Below are 10,459 nucleotides of genomic sequence, written 5' to 3' on the forward strand. Positions count from 1 at the left end.
ATATACAATAAGTGTACTTTATACAGGGCCTAGGTTCCCATTTGAACAGGAGACAATTTGCACCATGACAGTACAAAACAATGCCTTAACAATATGGGAGATAAAAACTGCCATTATAGAGGACAGCAACATCTTTCAAAACATCTAAACAGTCAGCGCCTCATCTATTGACAGGGTGCTGAAACACCAAATGACTATGAAGCAGCTATACATTGTTTCATTTGAAAGAAGGAGTGAAGGAGCTGTGCTACCAATATGTACAGGTAAAACACATGCAGTACTTGCATGTCACAATAAACAGTCCAAAAATAGTGATATACAGTGCAGTGACCTATGCACTATTTCTATGGTTGTAGAAACGATTCATGTTATCGTGTCCTGAACGAAGATGTATGTAATTAGTAAAACTAATTTTGCCCTCTGTGCGTTGAGTATAATAGAACTGGAAGCGAACCCGCGCACAAGTTTATCTACATGGATGAGACTGACTTCAACGTACAAAAAGTAGAAGACGTGGTCGAAATATCATCAGTCATAGAGCTACAATTGTGCCAGCCTGCCAGGCCAATGAGCCAGGAGCATAACCATGGGTGCTGCTATCTCTGAAAATGGTGTGCTAACACATATTCCTGTGATGGAACTATATAATACACAGCATCTTGTCACCTTTTTAGACACTCTCGGCAGGTTTCCTCACTCCTGGTCCTCGAGGGCCTGAGTCCTGCAGGTTTTAGATGTTTCCAACCTCCAAGACAGCAAATTCTAAAGATCAGGATCCTTATCAGGCTTCTGTAGAGTGTGTTGATGAAAAAAAGTTTAAACTGAAAAAATGTATAATTTTAAAGGAAAACTATGTTGATTTTAAATTCCATGGTGTCTTCTTACATCAGTCTGCAAACATCTGGGGATCGAAGAGATAAGTTTCTCAAGTTTAGAAATAAGAATGCTGTCCCATTCTTGTCTAACACGTGTCTGTTTAACTGTTCAACTTTCTTGGGCTTTCTTTGTTGCACCTTTGTGCTCTATAAGTGAAAGAAGTGATCATGGGAATCCAGTATGATTTTTTGGCCTTGACCCTTACACACAAAGATTGTTCCAGATTTTCTGAATATTTGGAATATGTTATGCTCTGTAGATGATGATTACTTCAACCTTTTTGCAATTTTTCGCTGGTAAACACCTTTCTGATATTTCTTCACTAACTTTCTGCACAACATTGGAGGAATTGGTGATTCTCTACCCATCTTTGCTTCTGAGAGACACTGCCACTCCGAGAAGCTCTTTTTATACTCCAATCAAGTTGCCAATGGACCTCATTAGTGGTAACTGGTCTTCCAGCTGTTTTTTTAGGAGTGCAATTGACTTTTCCAGCCTCTTATTGCTACCTGTTTTTTGAGATTTGTTGGCACCATGAAATTTTCAATCAACATATTTTTCCTTTAAAATGATACATTTTCTCAGTTTAAACTTTTGACCTGTCGTCTATGTTCTATTCTGAACAAAATATTGAAATTTGGCACTTCCACATAATTGCATTCAGTTTTTATTCACAATTTGTATGGTGACTTTAATGGGAATTGGGTTTGTAAGATATACACTTTGTTTGACTTCATGATTGTGTGATAAAAGTCAAAAGTTCACATGAAAGTTCAATGAAATGTATATTTATATTTAGCTAATGCAAGCGGTTTAATAAATATTCCAAATAATAAAGGGGACAGTGGGCATCCCTGTCTTGTGCCTCTCTGTAGAGTAAAATTCTGAGATATAATCCCATTAGTAGTAACTGTAGCTTTAGGAGAATCATATAATACTGACACCCAGTAAATAAATGACTTTCCAAAGCCAAATTTATTTCAAACAGCAAAGAGGAAGGACCAGTTAACTTTCTCAAAAGCTTTTTCTGCATCCAACGATATAATAACTGCCTTTTTATCATGCCGCTGTGACATGCTAATAAGGTTAAAGAGCCTCCTAATATTATTAGTAGAGTGACGACCTTTAATTAAGCCTGTTTGGTCGCTATGAATGATTGTCAAGATTACTGTTTCTAGTCTAGATGCGAAAGCCTTAGCGATAATTTTAATATCAGTGTTAATTAGTGAAATTGGGCGGTAACTTGATGGAAGGGTGGGGTCTTTTTCTGACTTTAATAAAAGTTTAATTGCTGCTTTATTCATGTGTGGGTGTATGTAACCATTAGTTTTAATTTCTGTTACTACTCTTTAGAATAGTGGAGCAAGCATTAACCAAAAGTGCTTAAAAAATATAGCCGGATATGCATCCGGGCCAGGTGTTCTGCCATTAGGCATACTATCTAGAGCACTGTTCAGCTCGTTAACATATCTTTATATTCAGTAGTTAACTGAGGTATATTTAAGCTACTGAGGAATGCCTCAATATGCTCAGGGTTAGGCTTGTTAGTTTCTGAGTATAGGTTGCAATAATAGTTGTGTCACGATACGGAGTTGACTCTGTCACGAGTGCGGAGTGGAGGACCCAAATGCAGGGAGGCAGGAGAACCACGGCAGGAATGCAGGTTATACTGAACATAATTTATTTTACAAAAACACTAACAGGGGTAATGGTTAGCTTTAAATAAACAAAGATCTGAAAAGATCCAAAATCAAAGTAACAAACAGAACACCAGAGGTGACAGCGACAATGATCCCACAAGGACTGACCAAAACCAGGGAACTAAATACACACACACTAACGAGATAACAAGACACACCTGGGGCAAGACACAAGTGGCTGAGGGCACGGATTAGTCGACACGAGGAAGGGCAGGACCACACTCAAAACCAATGGAGACACACAACCAAAACCAGAACCCAAACATGACAGAACCCCTCCCTCAAGGGACGGATTCCAGACGTCCCAAACAAAAGTCAAACATGGCAGTGGGACCAGCCTTCACTACACGTTTGAACACTCTGGGAGAGAGTGACAGTCCGAATAGGAGTACTCTAAACTGCCAGTGGCGACCCTTGTAGGCAAAGCGGAGAAATTCCCTGTGCTGATAAGCAATGGGGACGTGGGAGTAAGCGTCCTTCAAATCGATTCACGTGAACCATTCCCCTCGGGCGATCGTCCTCAACACGGCTGATGTAGTCAGCATGCGGAAGGGCAACACCTTGAGATGAGGCGTAATCCGCCTGTCTTTTTTGGTATGAGGAAGTAAGGGGAGTAGAATCCCCCTGGATGAGCCTAGGAATCCACAGCTTCGATTGCGGACCTGGCGAGGAGGGTCGCTAGTTCTTGATCTAGAGCCAGCACCATTTCCCTGTCGCTGATGACAGTCTCTCTGACCCGGCTGAAGAGAGGGGGCCGGCATCGTAACTGAATCCTGAATCTTCCATGAGACAAGGTTGTCAGCACCCATGGGTCCGAAGCGAGGGCAGCCCAGAAATGGAGCTGGCGACAGGAAAAGTAACCAACTGTCGGCCCCTCTGGCTCAATCCCTGGCCCTCCCGGACCCCTAAATCCGGGAGGGCCAGGGATTGAGCCCGAGGGACCGAGGCGTGGTGTGTGAAGCTCGGGGCTGACCACGCCCTCGACCAGAGGGACGAACGTCACAGAAGTCCGTGACATGTCCCTGCGAGGGACGACGAGGCCCATATCCCCCCGTAGGCCGAAAGGACTGCACATTACGTAACAGAGGGGCGGTCGGGAGAGCAGCTCCGCTAGAGTTTGACGGAGCATAGAGCCTGGCAAGGCGAGCGAACATACGCCTTGCGTCATCACCACGCACTGTGCACTCCAGCCTGCCCGTTGCTGCAGAACCGAACACATGACCCGGTACCACAGGGAGGTGACGCAGTTCCTTCTGAAGACATTTAACATTTTCTATTCATATTTTTACTGTTTATGAATTAACTTATAGTAGATAGATGCCATATAACTGTGATAATGTTTGTGTGAAATATATTGGACATATTAACTGTATTGTAATGAATAACACTTTTTACTCCCTTCCAGCCTTGAGATAGGAATGTACTGGGAGTGAAGATCTCAAGTTCTCTTGAGATAAAGAATGCATGTCTCGAAAGGGAGTCAAGGTCTCATGCCATTACCGGTCTAATCATATATTTCCGGGCTGGACGGGGAGTTGTAGAAAACATGTCTGTATATCACATGTGTCTGCCCATTATAATCACTAACCCATTGTGTGTCGGAGAGGCGGAGAGTAAGTTTTTTATGTATAAAAAACGTTGTGTTCTGTGAGTCAGACACACTCGAGGCTTAACATCAAATTTGGAATGTAAGCATTTACTCTTGTGTTTTTTAAGAGCTCTTAAATTAAATTCTTTATAAAGAAGGCTTCTTCATCAGATCTCATTTTTCAATTATTTTTGAACACGCAAAGATTACACTTAATATAGTAATCAAATAATACCTTCAAATGGTGACCTCCGACGGCGACAAATTGAGATGTTTTTGCAACAGCTGTGATGATCTTGGAACAACTGAATTTCTAAATGCGCAAATTAACAAGGTGAGTGGACAAATTATCCACGTAGAGAAATTCTGCTTGTTTGGGATTACTCAAAGCTGCATTACGTCTGTGCTAAATTGTATTTGAGATCTGTGAACAAGTTAGGGGGGTTTTGAAGTCGTATTTGTTACGGAGGGACGCGAAAGTCCTCGATTTTGAAAATTACTACGACATTGAACCATGCATGGGTTGGCCCGTTGAATACGGAAGTGACGTAAGTGGGAGCGCTCCGCCGTTCGGAAACGGCATATGAGATTTGTTCCGCGGTGGAATAGGCTGTCTTGTTTTTATTTTTATTTTGGTATGAATAAGCCCTCCGCATAATTTTATGGAGTGAGCGGAGAGGATAAGCCGCCCGTGTGGTATCATTCACACGGTGTGTGTGCTGTGGATAATTATTAAAAACCGTGGGACATAATTCCTCGGGGTATGTGTGTTGTGTCGAATTAAGCCGCTCGTGTGATATCATTCACATTGGAAGTGAGAGCTGTGAAGAAGCCGCCCGCGAAGATCCGGATAAGTATTTATTAAGTCGCGCAAAAAGCTGTTTCGTTTTTTCTTCTTCTTTTTATTTTTCTAAAAAAAAAATAATAATAATATATACTGTATATATATATAATAATTTTTTGGGGGGATTAATGAGAATAGTTTTGATCTGTTGTATTGTAGTATCATAAGTGAGACGTCACTGACTTTATAAATATTATAACGACTAAATTACTACATATAATGGACGACATTTTTGACCGAGACTCAGGGTGGTTTGATTTGCATAAACTTCCGGTCCATACTCAAAGCCTCTCACTAAGCGAACAAGTCACGGCCGCAACGCTCGTCATGGCTGAAGCGCTGCCACCACGGCGACGGCGGAAGATGAAAAATCTTTTAAATGAATGGATGCGGACTAATTGTGATAAAGGTTGGTTCCCACCGTTAAAATCTGAGACATGTCTGATTGCATTAATGGAGTCTGTAGAGCTTGCTTGTGTAAAACAGCGCCAGATGCTGATTGACTCCGTGAAAAACACATCTATATTTTCTTCAAATGGAAGAAAAGTGAGACGACAATGTAAGGTCGTGGACCAAATGTTGGTTAACGCTAGAATGCTTGCTTTGGGCAGCTCTGTGAAAGTTGCTCGTAAAGCTGTGTTGAGTGAGTCCGCTAGCCACGTCTCGGCTAACGGCAACGTGTTTGATGAACGCATGGCGAATGCTAGGCTAAAATCTCCGCCGGATTATGCTGAAGCTAGTGCGAGTGATGGATTTGGCCCTAAGAACCCGCTTACTGAATCACCGTATAGTACGGCTATTCAAATGCTGCAGGATTTGCAAGTGCCTGTTTTGACAGTAAATGGTGGTAATCTCGATGTAAATTGGGATTCGAGGAATCGTGATGAGACGCTAACTAGCGACTCCGTTGTGAAGGCGGCTAGTGCAAAAGCTGCTGGCGTAAATGCTTCTGTCAAGCGGCTGGAATTGCATTTGGATAAATTGTTAGAAATGAGAGGTGACCCGGAGAACAATGTTGTACTTTTATTCCTAATAACACTGCACCGGATGGAAGTTTAACCAATGCCATTGAGGGACTCCGAACACTTAATAAAAAAATGAAAGAGCAGTCCGGTATCGATACGTCAATTTGGGATAACTGGATGGATGCTTTTGGTAGATATAAAAATTCGGTTTCATCAATTTTAATTTCCGTATCCGTATTTGCAGCTTTTTTGACAACTTGTGGTTGTTGTTGTATTCCTTGTTTGAGATTGTTGTGCACGCGGCTTATTGCCACAGCCATTGAAAAGCAAGATGTACAAAACAAGTCGTCTTATATGATGGTAGAATCTGTAACTTCTAAAGCTATGACCGCGGTGGCGACATCAGATGAAGATCCGGCTGGAATTTTTCTCTAGACTATTTCTAAGGGGTTTAATGTCTTACTTTGAACAAATATATTTGTTCATTGAGGGACTGAAAACATTTAACATTTTCTATTCATATTTTTACTGTTTATGAATTTACTTATAGTATATAGATGCCATATAACTGTGATAATGTTTGTGTGAAATATATTGGACATATTAACTGTATTGTAATGAATAACACTTTTTACTCCCTTCCAGCCTTGAGATAGGAATGTACTGGGAGTGAAGATCTCAAGTTCTCTTGAGATAAAGAATGCATGTCTCGAAAGGGAGTCAAGGTCTCATGCCATTACCGGTCTAATCATATATTTCCGGGCTGGACGGGGAGTTGTAGAAAACATGTCTGTATATCACATGTGTCTGCCCATTATAATCACTAACCCATTGTGTGTCGGAGAGGCGGAGAGTAAGTTTTTTATGTATAAAAAACATTGTGTTCTGTGAGTCAGACACACTCGAGGCTTAACATCAAATTTCGAATGTAAGGATTTTCTCTGGTGTCTTTTAGAAGCTTCTAAAATAAACTCTTTGCAAAGAAGGCTTTTTCATCAGATCTTTTATCCAATTATTTTGAACACGCAAAGATTACACTTAATATAGTGATCAACTAATACCTTCACTTCCGGGAGGGCTCACACAAGGGAGATTGAGCCAACCAGACCTGACGGCGCTCCCAGATGAGCAAAGACATACTACGGCCATTCTCCCTCGAAAGGAGGGATAAATCCCTCAGTGCCTTGTTACAGAACGATGTAGCCTCATCTACTTTGTTGTCTCTCAAAGCTGCGGAGAGAGCAAGTAGGGGATGACCGATGAGTGAGGCCACAGAATAGTCAACATTAGGTATACGGTTCAAACCAATAGGATTAAGACACTGCATGTTTGCCAGAGCACGGCCGTCCGCAGGGAGCCGAGGAGTTACACTAGAGTTGTACCAGCAGGAATGAAGGTCTGTCAAAAAAAGATGAGATTCATTCGCTGCGTCCTGGTGAGGCGCAACAACAGTAGCGTTCACCGGAGTGTGGACCGTCGCAGCAGCGGTCGCCACTGCGTTACAGTCAAGATAGCAGTCAGTGCGTCCCTCTTCCGGCCAAAAGGAACCGCCACATTGCTTACAGTGAGCAGCGTCGTCCATAGCAGCCGCCAATCGATGTGCAATGAGAGTGCGCAAGTCAACATCTTTGTGTGGGAGAGGAGGCGGAAAACCGGCCTCTTCACCAACGGAACAAACGAATCCACAAGTGCTCACGGAAACACATGAGTGAACGTTTGTGTCGTCCATAAAGTAGTAGACGTCATGAAGCCATCAACCAACATCAAGGTGGCTGGCGACGGAGCCGCATAGGTTGAGAGACAATACAAGTTAGAAAAAGATACGCATAACCGTATCACACTAGCTAGTTTTAAAACAAGCCAAGCAAACGTAGGCAAGACGTCAACAGTAACTGACTCCCACCATAACAGTCGCTGACTCCTACTATAAGTACTCAAGAACAGCGGTAAACACTGCCGCGAGTGACAGAGCGAGAAGGTTCAAAGAGACACGTTTCAGGCTACCCTCCTCTTTTATACATGAGGGTCACGTCAGCCGGAACAATCGACTTATCCTTTATGAATTCTTTCTCAAGTGACGCGTACGCGTGGGTGATTTTCGTGCTGTTTCAGCACCGCCACCTGGCGGTCGGGAGGGACGAAATAGAACTAGTGAGTTCATCTCACTAGAAATGGGAGCAAAAACAAAAGTGTTGCGCTCATATTACCCTGCCTTCATGTGCCATGGGAAAGATGGACCTAACTTCTCAGAAACTACTAATTATGGAAACTAATAAAGTTGTAAATGACAGAACATTGAATTGTGTACGCTACATAATTGTGTAGATTAAAAAACAACCGGCTAGCGGACAATAATGCCTTTATAAGTGTGAATATTTCTTACTATTCATGAATCCTTTGGTGCTCTCCCATGTTGAAACTTGAAAAGTTCTCTCAGCTCGGAAACTTGGGTATCAAAAGAAATTCCATTGTCCAGTGGAAAATACGAGATGAGAGGGTATTCACGTGCAATTTTCAACTCGACATGTGGCATTTACCATGATTTTGATACTACACGAAAGCACCATTTATTCGCATTTTCGCAAGGAATCTGGGTCTTTGTAGTACAGGAACGACTTATATGTGGCACCATCCCACTCGCTAAACAAGCCTCACTTGAATAAATTGATTTCTCCCCCGTGTTTTCACATTATTTTCTGTCTCTACAACAAAAATGCCTGTGTCTATCTATTCAAACATATACAATACTGTATACTTTATAAGTTCATGCTTCTGGTGTGCAAGCCACTGGAAATACTCAAGAAGCAGAGGTAAACAAATCAACTCAACTTTATCAAGACTTCTAATCTTCCTAAAACTGCAATATTGGTGACAAAACAACCAGAGTTTAGTATATCTGTCATGGGGCGTAATACATCATAAGTAATACTATTTTAATGTAGACATCCTGATAAATCAAGAAAGAGAGTCAAATGAGTGGAACTGGAGTTATTCCCAGGAATCCCGTTCCCAGCTGCCCAAACGCCATGGGAAAGCAAGCCCAGAGAGTGTGGGTCAGGTCAAGCTTGTCTCCTTGCCTGACTGTCAAAGTAACAGTACCTTCCCCTCAGGCGTCCAGCACTGCCTAACAGAGCTGTGCTGCTGTGAGCTCCTGCACAGAGGGTTGGAAATGCAATTAAATCAAACATGGGTGAGTAGCTGCAGAACAAATGCCTAGTCAGCGTTTTTCGGCTCACTGAGAAAAAACAGCTTGAGCTTTTTTTGTTTGTTTTTTTGCATAGAAAGAGATGGTATTGAAAGTGATAAAGAACCCCACACCTCCCCAAAAAAGCCATCTTGGAGATTTGGTTTTCAGTCGGCGACCAATGCAGGGTTTTGCAAATGGGTAGGAAAGACATTGGCCCAATTCAGAATCTCTTTCTTCCCAAGTGTTGGCCTAAAACTTGAGGTCAGACATATAGGGTGACCCCTGACCGATATGTAGGCTGCCCCCTGACCCCCTGGTTCACGTATTCTTGTAATTACCTTTGCGCATCAATTCCTCGGCCACCCCCACCAAAAGACAATGTAACAATTTGTCTTTTCAATTGTCTGTCAGTCACTCTCCTACGGACCTTTTCAGTGGGCGTATATGGTTTCTTTTTCCATTTGTATTTATTTATTTATCTTGCTTGGAGAGTTGGGGGTTGTCTGGCACCAGAAACAGGGAGTCTTTGTTTGGGCAGGTTTCACATGGATATAGCTCCCCCTCCTCTGCCCCCCTGCTCTCCTGCCCTCTATGCAGCTCCCCATGAACAGAATCCATAGGTTTGTATGGGGGACCATCTCAGGGTCATTGTACATGGCATGACATTTCCATAACCATTCACCAATCAATGAGATATTTCTCTCTCTCACTGGCCACCAAGGTACCTTTTCACCTGCAAAAATATGTACACACAAAATTAGATAATCAATTCTAAATATATCATTTCCCAAAGTATTGGGACGTATGGTCATTATTTTCCACCATTAATGTCTGGATATTAGATAGTAGCTCAGATAAGGTGGCTTCTAAGGCAAAATAAATTGTGATGAATGAACTAGGTTAAGCAGTGACAGTCAGGTCAATTAATGTAGGTCACTACATTTTTAAATTTATTTTAAATAAATTGTTTATTCACTATAGACAAACAAGAGCAATGTTTTCTTATCTTTTTAATGTGAATGTTTTCATAATAATTTAATGGGTCTCAAAGCATGCATTTAATTAGCATTAAGTCAGTTATTAGTATTGTACATTGTGTATCTTCCTTTATTAGCCAGAATTGTATTCTTTTTTGCATATTATACCACTGCAAGTCCCTGAGTCTCTAAAAAATTGGGTGTGTGCAGTGATCTTCGGATGGCCAAGTGCTCAAGTTCTTCATTGTCCCGCTAATTTCAGAAAACACTGTTACCTGTTTCTTAGGACCTCACACTGCCCCCAAATCCCACCACTGAAAAA

This window comes from Vanacampus margaritifer, chromosome 3 (genome assembly GCF_051991255.1).
Source record: "Vanacampus margaritifer isolate UIUO_Vmar chromosome 3, RoL_Vmar_1.0, whole genome shotgun sequence".
Classification (NCBI taxonomy): domain Eukaryota; kingdom Metazoa; phylum Chordata; class Actinopteri; order Syngnathiformes; family Syngnathidae; genus Vanacampus; species Vanacampus margaritifer.